Source organism: Tursiops truncatus, chromosome 18 (genome assembly GCF_011762595.2).
Source record: "Tursiops truncatus isolate mTurTru1 chromosome 18, mTurTru1.mat.Y, whole genome shotgun sequence".
Taxonomy (NCBI): domain Eukaryota; kingdom Metazoa; phylum Chordata; class Mammalia; order Artiodactyla; family Delphinidae; genus Tursiops; species Tursiops truncatus.
Genome location: NC_047051.1, coordinates 43,348,021 through 43,358,747, shown reverse-complemented (window position 1 = coordinate 43,358,747; position 10,727 = coordinate 43,348,021).

Genomic DNA, 10,727 nt, shown 5'->3' with positions numbered 1-10,727 from the left:
TTGGAGCCGCTCTCCTACTACGAGTGAAGGAACGCCCTGCACTCTCATCCTGGAGGATATCGTTCCCCACCAACCCCACTTTCACCACACACTTCTGCACTAGTCTCACATGGCCTTTGAGGTCTTACGCCCTGCCCTATCTGACTGCCTGGGACCCTCGGCCTCGCATTCCATCTAGTACCCACCTGCCGTAAGTCACCTGCCTCCAAGAGAATCGGTCTCTGCGTTCTTACGCGATTCAGCCTGTGCTTCGCTGTGGCAACTGTAGTCTTTGATAGCCACAGTCCCCAGATTGCGTAACTAGGCGGCTTCCTTGGTTAGGCAGTTCACTTGACGCGAACACCTGACTTCGGGGACGTTGGTTCACAGGGAAGCAACGCAGGGTAACATTTGTCCTTCTGCTGGTTAGAAACCACAGCGAGGTAAGCGGAGTGGCGCGTGGAACTGGCCTGCTGGAAACTATCCTTGCTTTCCACTGGAAGTCTGCCTTCATGCTGCCTTGAATCTGCTGACGTCCCCCTGCTGTTGACAGCCTGGAAACCCGGTGCCGAAATGCTTTCTGGGAAGATGAGTTTGCTGCCCTTCCAACGCCGCGTGCTTTCATGGCCGCGGTGGGTGGTTATCCTGACAAAGCTCCAAACGAAAAGGGAAACTCACCGTGAGATTTGCCTCCAGTTTAGGCCCTGCGTAGCCCGGGCCGGGAGTTGCGGCATGCAGCAGTTTCCATGAGTTCTTAGTCACCCGTCCCCGGGTTTATTTATCTGAATTACCCATTTGAGGACTCCTAGGCCATCGGGTGTGCGATCCATTTCCCTCCAAGGTCACTGAGGACCTCCAGACACCACCCCCACGACGCCGTGGTCCGGCTGAGCACATCGAGGCCCATTGCTCTTCCCTTCGGAGTCCCTTTCGTGCGTGCCGAGTGATGGGCAACACGCTTGCAACGTTCCTTGAGGAGAGCTCCATTTCCAGAGCCCTCCACCGGCCTCAGAACCAGATGTCTGGTGAGTCGAAGCTCCCAGGAAATCTTTGTCGTCGCCCTTGTGAGAGCTGCCGTGAGAAAACACTCTGCCTACTTCGCCTACCTTCGTCGGCGCCCCGTACCTGGAAGACACCTCTGCTCGAGGAGAACGTCAGCATCTCGCAATGCTGCGTCGATACGGGGAGCCGGATTGAGCACAGCCTGGAGGGAAGGCCCTGACGGAGGTGCACAAGCGTAGCCGCGCGCACAGTTTTCCGTGTTGAGGCCGTAGCCTCTGCTCTGGCGTGTCTTCACGGCAGTAGATTTCTGGACACTGGTAGGCTCGCGGGGGCACTCCTGTTCAGGCTGGAACAACGGAGTACTCCCGGGCCACCCTGGGTCTGCTGCTGGCACCTCAGGCCCCGGAGCCCTTTGGAGCCGCTCTCCATACTCCGAGTGTCGGGACACGCCCTGCACTCTCCTCCTGGAGCAGATTCGTTTCCCGCACCAAACCCACACTTTCACCACAGACTTCTGGCACGTCTAACATTCCTTTGAGGTCTTACGCTTGCCCTAGTCTGAGCTGCCCTGAGAGACACCTCGCCTCGCATTCCATCTTAGGACCACCCCTGCCGAAGTCAACCCTGCCTCCAAGAGAAATTCGCCTTGCCGTTCTACTGCATTTCAGCCCTGTGCCTTCCTCTTGGCACTGCAGGCTTTGGATAGCCACAGGGCCCAGAGGCGTAACTAGCAGGGGGCATTCCCTTGGTTGAGTGCAGTTCCCGTTGACCCAGAACACCCTACTTCGGGAGAGTTGTTCACGGGAAGCACACGCAGGTAACATTGTGTCTCTTTGGACTGGTGTTAGAAACCACCGGGAGTTAGCTGAGTGGTGGCGCGTGGAAACGGGAGCCTGCTGAACTATCCTTGCTTTCCACTTGGAAGCTGCCTTTCATTCTTGCTTGAAGCTGCCGGACGTCCCCTTGCTGTTTGACAGGCCTTGAAACCCGGTCGAATGCTTCTGGGAAAAAATGAGTTTTGCTCCGTCTCACCCGGTGCTTCCTGGCCGCGGTGGTGGGTTTAGCCTGACAAGCTCCAGAACGAAAGGAAACTCAACGTGAGAATTGCCTCCAGTTTAGGCCCTGCGTAGCCGGGCAGGAGGCGGCAATGCAGCATGTTTCCATGAGTTCTTAGTCACCGTCCGGGTTTAATTTTAACGGAATTACCCATTGAGGACTCCTAGGCCCCTCGGGTGTGCATCCATTTCCCTCCAAGGTCACTGCTGACCTCCAGACACCCCCCCACGCCATGGTCCGGCTGAGCCATGAGGCCCATTGCTCTTCTCCTCGGAGGCCCTGTGTGGCCGTGCCGAGTGATGGGCAACACGCTGCACGTTCCTTGAGGAGAGCTCCATTTCCAGAGCCCTCACACGGCCTCAGAACCAGATTTCTGGTGAGTCCGAAGCTCCCAGGAAATCTTTGTCGTCGCCCTTGTGAGAGCTGCCGTGAGAAAACACTGTGCCTACTTCGCGGGCCTCGTACCTGAAGGCACTCTGCTCGAGGAGAACGTCAGCACCTCGCAATGCTGCGTCGCTAACGGGACAGCCGAATTGAGCACAGGACTGGAGGGAAGGCCCTGACGTGAGGTGCTCAAGCGGAGCCGCGCAGCAGTTTCCGTGAGGCCGTAGCCTCTGCTCTGCGTGTCTTGAACGGCAGTAGAGTTTCCTGGACACCTGGGGGCTCGCGGGGGCACCCTGTTCCAGGCTGGAACACGGAGTACTCCCGGGCACCCCTGGGTCTGCTGAGCAACATCCAGGCCCGGAGCCCTTTGGAGCCGCTCTCCATACGCCGAGTGTAGGGAAACGCCCTGCACTCTCTCCTGGAGGAGATTCGTTTCCCCACCAAACCCACACTTTCACCAACAGACTTCTGGCACGTCTCACATGCCTTTGAGGTCTTACCCCTGCCCTAGTCTGAGCTGCCCTGAGAGACCCCTCGGCCTCGCATTCCATCTAGGACCCCCCTGCCGGAAGTCACCCTGCCTCCAAGAGAAAGTCGGCTTGCGTTCTTACTGCGATTTCAGCCCTGTGCTTCCTGTGGCACTGCAGGCTTTGGAATAGCCACAGGCCCCAGAGGCGTAACTAGGCAGGGCATTCCTTGGTTGAGGCAGTTCACTTGACCGCAGAACACCCTACTTCGGGGAGTTGGTTCAGGGAAGCAAACGCAGGGTAACATGTGTCTCTTTGGACTGGTTAGAAACCACAGGGAGGTAAGCTGAGTGTGCGCGTGGAAACGGGAGCCTGCTGGAACTATCCTTGCTTTCCCACTTGGAAGGCTGCCTTCATGCTGCCTTGAAGCTGCCTGACGTCCCCTGCTGTTGACAGGCCTGGAAACCCGGTCGAAATGCTTCTGGAAGAAAATGAGTTTGCTCCCGTCTCAACCCGGTGCTTCCATGGCCGCGGGTGGTGGTTAGCCCTGACAAGCTCCAGAACGAAAGGGAAACTCAACGTGAGAATTTGCCTCCAGTTTAGGCCCTGCGTAGCCGGGCAGGAAGGGCGGCATGCAGCAGTTTCCATGAGTTCTTAGTCACCGTCCGGGTTTATTTTAACGGAATTACCCATTTGAGGACTCCTAGGCCCCTCGGGTGTGCATCCATTTCCCTCCAAGGTCACTGAGGACCTCCAGACACCCCCCATGGCCGTGGTCCGGCTGAGCAACATCGAGGCCCATTGCTCTTCTCCTCGAGGCCCTGTGTGCGTGCCGAGTGATGGGCAACACGCTGCACGTTCCTTGAGGAGAGCTCCAATTTCCAGAGCCCTCACACGGCCTCAGAACCAGATTTCTGGTGAGTCCGAAGCTCCCAGGAAATCTTTGTCGTCGCCCTTGTGAGAGCTGCCGTGAGAAAACACTGTGCCTACTTCGCGGGCCTCGTACCTGAAGGCACTCTGCTCGAGGAGAACGTCAGCACGTCGCAATGCTGCGTCGCTAACGGGACAGCCGAATTGAGCACAGGACTGGAGGGAAGGCCTGACGTGAGGTGCTCAAGCGGAGCCGCGCAGCAGTTTCCGTGAGGCCGTAGCCTCTGCTCTGCGTGTCTTGAACGGCAGTAGAGTTTCCTGGACACCTGGGAGGCTCGCGGGGGCACCCTGTTCCAGGCTGGAACACGGAGTACTCCCGGGCACCCCTGGGTCTGCTGAGCAACATCCAGGCCCGGGCCCTTTGGAGCCGCTCTCCATACGCCGAGTGTAGGGAAACGCCCTGCACTCTCTCCTGGAGGAGATTCGTTTCCCCCACCAAACCCACACTTTCACCAACAGACTTCTGGCACGTCTCACATGCCTTTGAGGTCTTACCCCCTGCCCTAGTCTGAGCTGCCCTGAGAGACCCCTCGGCCTCGCATTCCATCTAGGACCCCCTGCCGGAAGTCACCCTGCCTCCAAGAGAAAGTCGGCTTGCGTTCTTACTGCGATTTCAGCCCTGTGCTTCCTGTGGCACTGCAGGCTTTGGAATAGCCACAGGCCCCAGAGGCGTAACTAGGCAGGGCATTCCTTGGTTGAGGCAGTTCACTTGACCCAGAACACCCTACTTCGGGGAGTTGGTTCAGGGAAGCAAACGCAGGGTAACATGTGTCTCTTTGGACTGGTTAGAAACCACAGGGAGGTAAGCTGAGTGTGCGCGTGGAAACGGGAGCCTGCTGGAACTATCCTTGCTTTCCCACTTGGAAGGCTGCCTTCATGCTGCCTTGAAGCTGCCTGACGTCCCCTGCTGTTGACAGGCCTGGAAACCCGGTCGAATGCTTCTGGGAAGAAAATGAGTTTGCTCCGTCTCAACCCGGTGCTTCCATGGCCGCGGTGGTGGTTAGCCTGACAAGCTCCAGAACGAAAGGGAAACTCAACGTGAGAATTTGCCTCCAGTTTAGGCCCTGCGTAGCCGGGCAGGAAGGGCGGCATGCAGCAGTTTCCATGAGGTTCTTAGTCACCGTCCGGGTTTATTTTAACGGAATTACCCATTTGAGGACTCCTAGGCCCCTCGGGTGTGCATCCATTTCCCTCCAAGGTCACTGAGGACCTCCAGACACCCCCCACGCCGTGGTCCGGCTGAGCAACATCGAGGCCCATTGCTCTGCCCCTCGGAGGCCCTGTGTGCGTGCCGAGTGATGGGCAACACGCTGCACGTTCCTTGAGGAGAGCTCCATTTCCAGAGCCTTCACACGGCCTCAGAACCAGATTTCTGGTGAGTCCGAAGCTCCCAGGAAATCTTTGTCGTCGCCCTTGTGAGAGCTGCCGTGAGAAAACACTCTGCTTTGCCTACTTCGCGGGCCCCGTACCTGAAGGACACTCTGCTCGAGGAGAACGTCAGCATCTCGCAATGCTGCGTCGCTAACGGGACAGCCGGATTGAGCACAGGCCTGGAGGGAAGGCCCTGACGTGAGGTGCACAAGCGGAGCCGCGCAGCAGTTTCCGTGAGGCCGTAGCCTCTGCTCTGCGTGTCTTGAACGGCAGTAGAGTTTCCTGGACACCTGGGAGGCTCGCGGGGCACCCTGTTCCAGGCTGGAACACGGAGTACTCCCGGGCACCCCTGGGTCTGCTGAGCAACATCCAGGCCCGGAGCCCTTTGGAGCCGCTCTCCATACGCCGAGTGTAGGGAAACGCCCTGCACTCTCTCCTGGAGGAGATTCGTTTTCCCCACCAAACCCACACTTTCACCAACAGACTTCTGGCACGTCTCACATGCCTTTGAGGTCTTACCCCCTGCCCTAGTCTGAGCTGCCCTGAGAGACCCCTCGGCCTCGCATTCCATCTAGGACCCCCCTGCCGGAAGTCACCCTGCCTCCAAGAGAAAGTCGGCTTGCGTTCTTACTGCGATTTCAGCCCTGTGCTTCCTGTGGCACTGCAGGCTTTGGAATAGCCACAGGCCCCAGAGGCGTAACTAGGCAGGGCATTCCTTGGTTGAGGCAGTTCACTTGACGCAGAACACCCTACTTCGGGGAGTTGGTTCAGGGAAGCAAACGCAGGGTAACATGTGTCTCTTTGGACTGGTTAGAAACCACAGCGAGGTAAGCTGAGTGTGCGCGTGGAAACGGGAGCCTGCTGGAACTATCCTTGCTTTCCCACTTGGAAGGCTGCCTTCATGCTGCCTTGAAGCTGCCTGACGTCCCCTGCTGTTGACAGGCCTGGAAACCCGGTCGAAATGCTTCTGGGAAGAAAATGAGTTTGCTCCGTCTCAACCCGGTGCTTCCATGGCCGCGGTGGTGGTTAGCCTGACAAGCTCCAGAACGAAAGGGAAACTCAACGTGAGAATTTGCCTCCAGTTTAGGCCCTGCGTAGCCGGGCAGGAAGGGCGGCATGCAGCAGTTTCCATGAGTTCTTAGTCACCGTCCGGGTTTATTTTAACGGAATTACCCATTTGAGGACTCCTAGGCCCCTCGGGTGTGCATCCATTTCCCTCCAAGGTCACTGAGGACCTCCAGACACCCCCCACGCCGTGGTCCGGCTGAGCAACATCGAGGCCCATTGCTCTTCTCCTCGGAGGCCCTGTGTGCGTGCCGAGTGATGGGCAACACGCTGCACGTTCCTTGAGGAGAGCTCCATTTCCAGAGCCCTCACACGGCCTCAGAACCAGATTTCTGGTGAGTCCGAAGCTCCCAGGAAATCTTTGTCGTCGCCCTTGTGAGAGCTGCCGTGAGAAAACACTGTGCCTACTTCGCGGGCCTCGTACCTGAAGGCACTCTGCTCGAGGAGAACGTCAGCACCTCGCAATGCTGCGTCGCTAACGGGACAGCCGAATTGAGCACAGGACTGGAGGGAAGGCCCTGACGTGAGGTGCTCAAGCGGAGCCGCGCAGCAGTTTCCGTGAGGCCGTAGCCTCTGCTCTGCGTGTCTTGAACGGCAGTAGAGTTTCCTGGACACCTGGGGGGCTCGCGGGGGCACCCTGTTCCAGGCTGGAACACGGAGTACTCCCGGGCACCCCTGGGTCTGCTGAGCAACATCCAGGCCCGGAGCCCTTTGGAGCCGCTCTCCATACGCCGAGTGTAGGGAAACGCCCTGCACTCTCTCCTGGAGGAGATTCGTTTCCCCACCAAACCCACACTTTCACCAACAGACTTCTGGCACGTCTCACATGCCTTTGAGGTCTTACCCCCTGCCCTAGTCTGAGCTGCCCCTGAGAGACCCCTCGGCCTCGCATTCCATCTAGGACCCCCCCTGCCGGAAGTCACCCTGCCTCCAAGAGAAAGTCGGCTTGCGTTCTTACTGCGATTTCAGCCCTGTGCTTCCTGTGGCACTGCAGGCTTTGGAATAGCCACAGGCCCCAGAGGCGTAACTAGGCAGGGCATTCCTTGGTTGAGGCAGTTCACTTGACGCAGAACACCCTACTTCGGGGAGTTGGTTCAGGGAAGCAAACGCAGGGTAACATGTGTCTCTTTGGACTGGTTAGAAACCACAGCGAGGTAAGCTGAGTGTGCGCGTGGAAACGGGAGCCTGCTGGAACTATCCTTGCTTTCCCACTTGGAAGGCTGCCTTCATGCTGCCTTGAAGCTGCCTGACGTCCCCTGCTGTTGACAGGCCTGGAAACCCGGTCGAAATGCTTCTGGGAAGAAAATGAGTTTGCTCCGTCTCAACCCGGTGCTTCCATGGCCGCGGTGGTGGTTAGCCTGACAAGCTCCAGAACGAAAGGGAAACTCAACGTGAGAATTTGCCTCCAGTTTAGGCCCTGCGTAGCCGGGCAGGAAGGGCGGCATGCAGCAGTTTCCATGAGTTCTTAGTCACCGTCCGGGTTTATTTTAACGGAATTACCCATTTGAGGACTCCTAGGCCCCTCGGGTGTGCATCCATTTCCCTCCAAGGTCACTGAGGACCTCCAGACACCCCCCACGCCGTGGTCCGGCTGAGCAACATCGAGGCCCATTGCTCTGCCCCTCGGAGGCCCTGTGTGCGTGCCGAGTGATGGGCAACACGCTGCACGTTCCTTGAGGAGAGCTCCATTTCCAGAGCCTTCACACGGCCTCAGAACCAGATTTCTGGTGAGTCCGAAGCTCCCAGGAAATCTTTGTCGTCGCCCTTGTGAGAGCTGCCGTGAGAAAACACTCTGCTTTGCCTACTTCGCGGGCCCCGTACCTGAAGACACTCTGCTCGAGGAGAACGTCAGCATCTCGCAATGCTGCGTCGCTAACGGGACAGCCGGATTGAGCACAGGCCTGGAGGGAAGGCCCTGACGTGAGGTGCACAAGCGGAGCCGCGCAGCAGTTTCCGTGAGGCCGTAGCCTCTGCTCTGCGTGTCTTGAACGGCAGTAGAGTTTCCTGGACACCTGGGAGGCTCGCGGGGGCACCCTGTTCCAGGCTGGAACACGGAGTACTCCCGGGCACCCCTGGGTCTGCTGAGCAACATCCAGGCCCGGAGCCCTTTGGAGCCGCTCTCCATACGCCGAGTGTAGGGAAACGCCCTGCACTCTCTCCTGGAGGAGATTCGTTTCCCCACCAAACCCACACTTTCACCAACAGACTTCTGGCACGTCTCACATGCCTTTGAGGTCTTACGCCCTGCCCTAGTCTGAGCTGCCCTGAGAGACCCCTCGGCCTCGCATTCCATCTAGGACCCCCCTGCCGGAAGTCACCCTGCCTCCAAGAGAAAGTCGGCTTGCGTTCTTACTGCGATTTCAGCCCTGTGCTTCCTGTGGCACTGTAGGCTTTGGAATAGCCACAGGCCCCAGAGGCGTAACTAGGCAGGGCATTCCTTGGTTGAGGCAGTTCACTTGACCCAGAACACCCTACTTCGGGGAGTTGGTTCAGGGAAGCAAACGCAGGGTAACATGTGTCTCTTTGGACTGGTTAGAAACCACAGCGAGGTAAGCTGAGTGTGCGCGTGGAAACGGGAGCCTGCTGGAACTATCCTTGCTTTCCCACTGGAAGTCTGCCTTCATGCTGCCTTGAAGCTGCCTGACGTCCCCTGCTGTTGACAGGCCTGGAAACCCGGTCGAAATGCTTCTGGGAAGAAAATGAGTTTGCTCCGTCTCAACCCGGTGCTTCCATGGCCGCGGTGGTGGTTAGCCTGACAAGCTCCAGAACGAAAGGGAAACTCAACGTGAGAATTTGCCTCCAGTTTAGGCCCTGCGTAGCCGGGCAGGAAGGGCGGCATGCAGCAGTTTCCATGAGTTCTTAGTCACCGTCCGGGTTTATTTTAACGGAATTACCCATTTGAGGACTCCTAGGCCCCTCGGGTGTGCATCCATTTCCCTCCAAGGTCACTGAGGACCTCCAGACACCCCCCACGCCGTGGTCCGGCTGAGCAACATCGAGGCCCATTGCTCTGCCCCTCGGAGGCCCTGTGTGCGTGCCGAGTGATGGGCAACACGCTGCACGTTCCTTGAGGAGAGCTCCATTTCCAGAGCCTTCACACGGCCTCAGAACCAGATTTCTGGTGAGTCCGAAGCTCCCAGGAAATCTTTGTCGTCGCCCTTGTGAGAGCTGCCGTGAGAAAACACTCTGCTTTGCCTACTTCGCGGGCCCCGTACCTGAAGACACTCTGCTCGAGGAGAACGTCAGCATCTCGCAATGCTGCGTCGCTAACGGGACAGCCGGATTGAGCACAGGCCTGGAGGGAAGGCCCTGACGTGAGGTGCACAAGCGGAGCCGCGCAGCAGTTTCCGTGAGGCCGTAGCCTCTGCTCTGCGTGTCTTGAACGGCAGTAGAGTTTCCTGGACACCTGGGAGGCTCGCGGGGGCACCCTGTTCCAGGCTGGAACACGGAGTACTCCCGGGCACCCCTGGGTCTGCTGAGCAACATCCAGGCCCGGAGCCCTTTGGAGCCGCTCTCCATACGCCGAGTGTAGGGAAACGCCCTGCACTCTCTCCTGGAGCAGATTCGTTCCCCACCAAACCCACACTTTCACCAACAGACTTCTGGCACGTCTCACATGCCTTTGAGGTCTTACGCCTTGCCCTAGTCTGAGCTGCCCTGAGAGACCCCTCGGCCTCGCATTCCATCTAGGACCCCCCTGCCGGAAGTCACCCTGCCTCCAAGAGAAAGTCGGCTTGCGTTCTTACTGCGATTTCAGTCCCTGTGCTTCCTGTGGCACTGCAGGCTTTGGAATAGCCACAGGCCCCAGAGGCGTAACTAGGCAGGGCATTCCTTGGTTGAGGCAGTTCACTTGACCCAGAACACCCTACTTCGGGGAGTTGGTTCACGGAAGCAAACGCAGGGTAACATGTGTCTCTTTGGACTGGTTAGAAACCACAGGGAGGTAAGCTGAGTGTGCGCGTGGAAACGGGAGCCTGCTGGAACTATCCTTGCTTTCCCACTTGGAAGGCTGCCTTCATGCTGCCTTGAAGCTGCCTGACGTCCCCTGCTGTTGACAGGCCTGGAAACCCGGTCGAAATGCTTCTGGGAAGAAAATGAGTTTGCTCCGTCTCAACCCGGTGCTTCCATGGCCGCGGTGGTGGTTAGCCTGACAAGCTCCAGAACGAAAGGGAAACTCAACGTGAGAATTTGCCTCCAGTTTAGGCCCTGCGTAGCCGGGCAGGAAGGGCAGCATGCAGCAGTTTCCATGAGTTCTTAGTCACCGTCCGGGTTTATTTTAACGGAATTACCCATTTGAGGACTCCTAGGCCCCTCGGGTGTGCATCCATTTCCCTCCAAGGTCACTGAGGACCTCCAGACACCCCCCACGCCGTGGTCCGGCTGAGCAACATCGAGGCCCATTGCTCTGCCCCTCGGAGGCCCTGTGTGCGTGCCGAGTGATGGGCAACACTCTGCACGTTCCTTGAGGAGAGC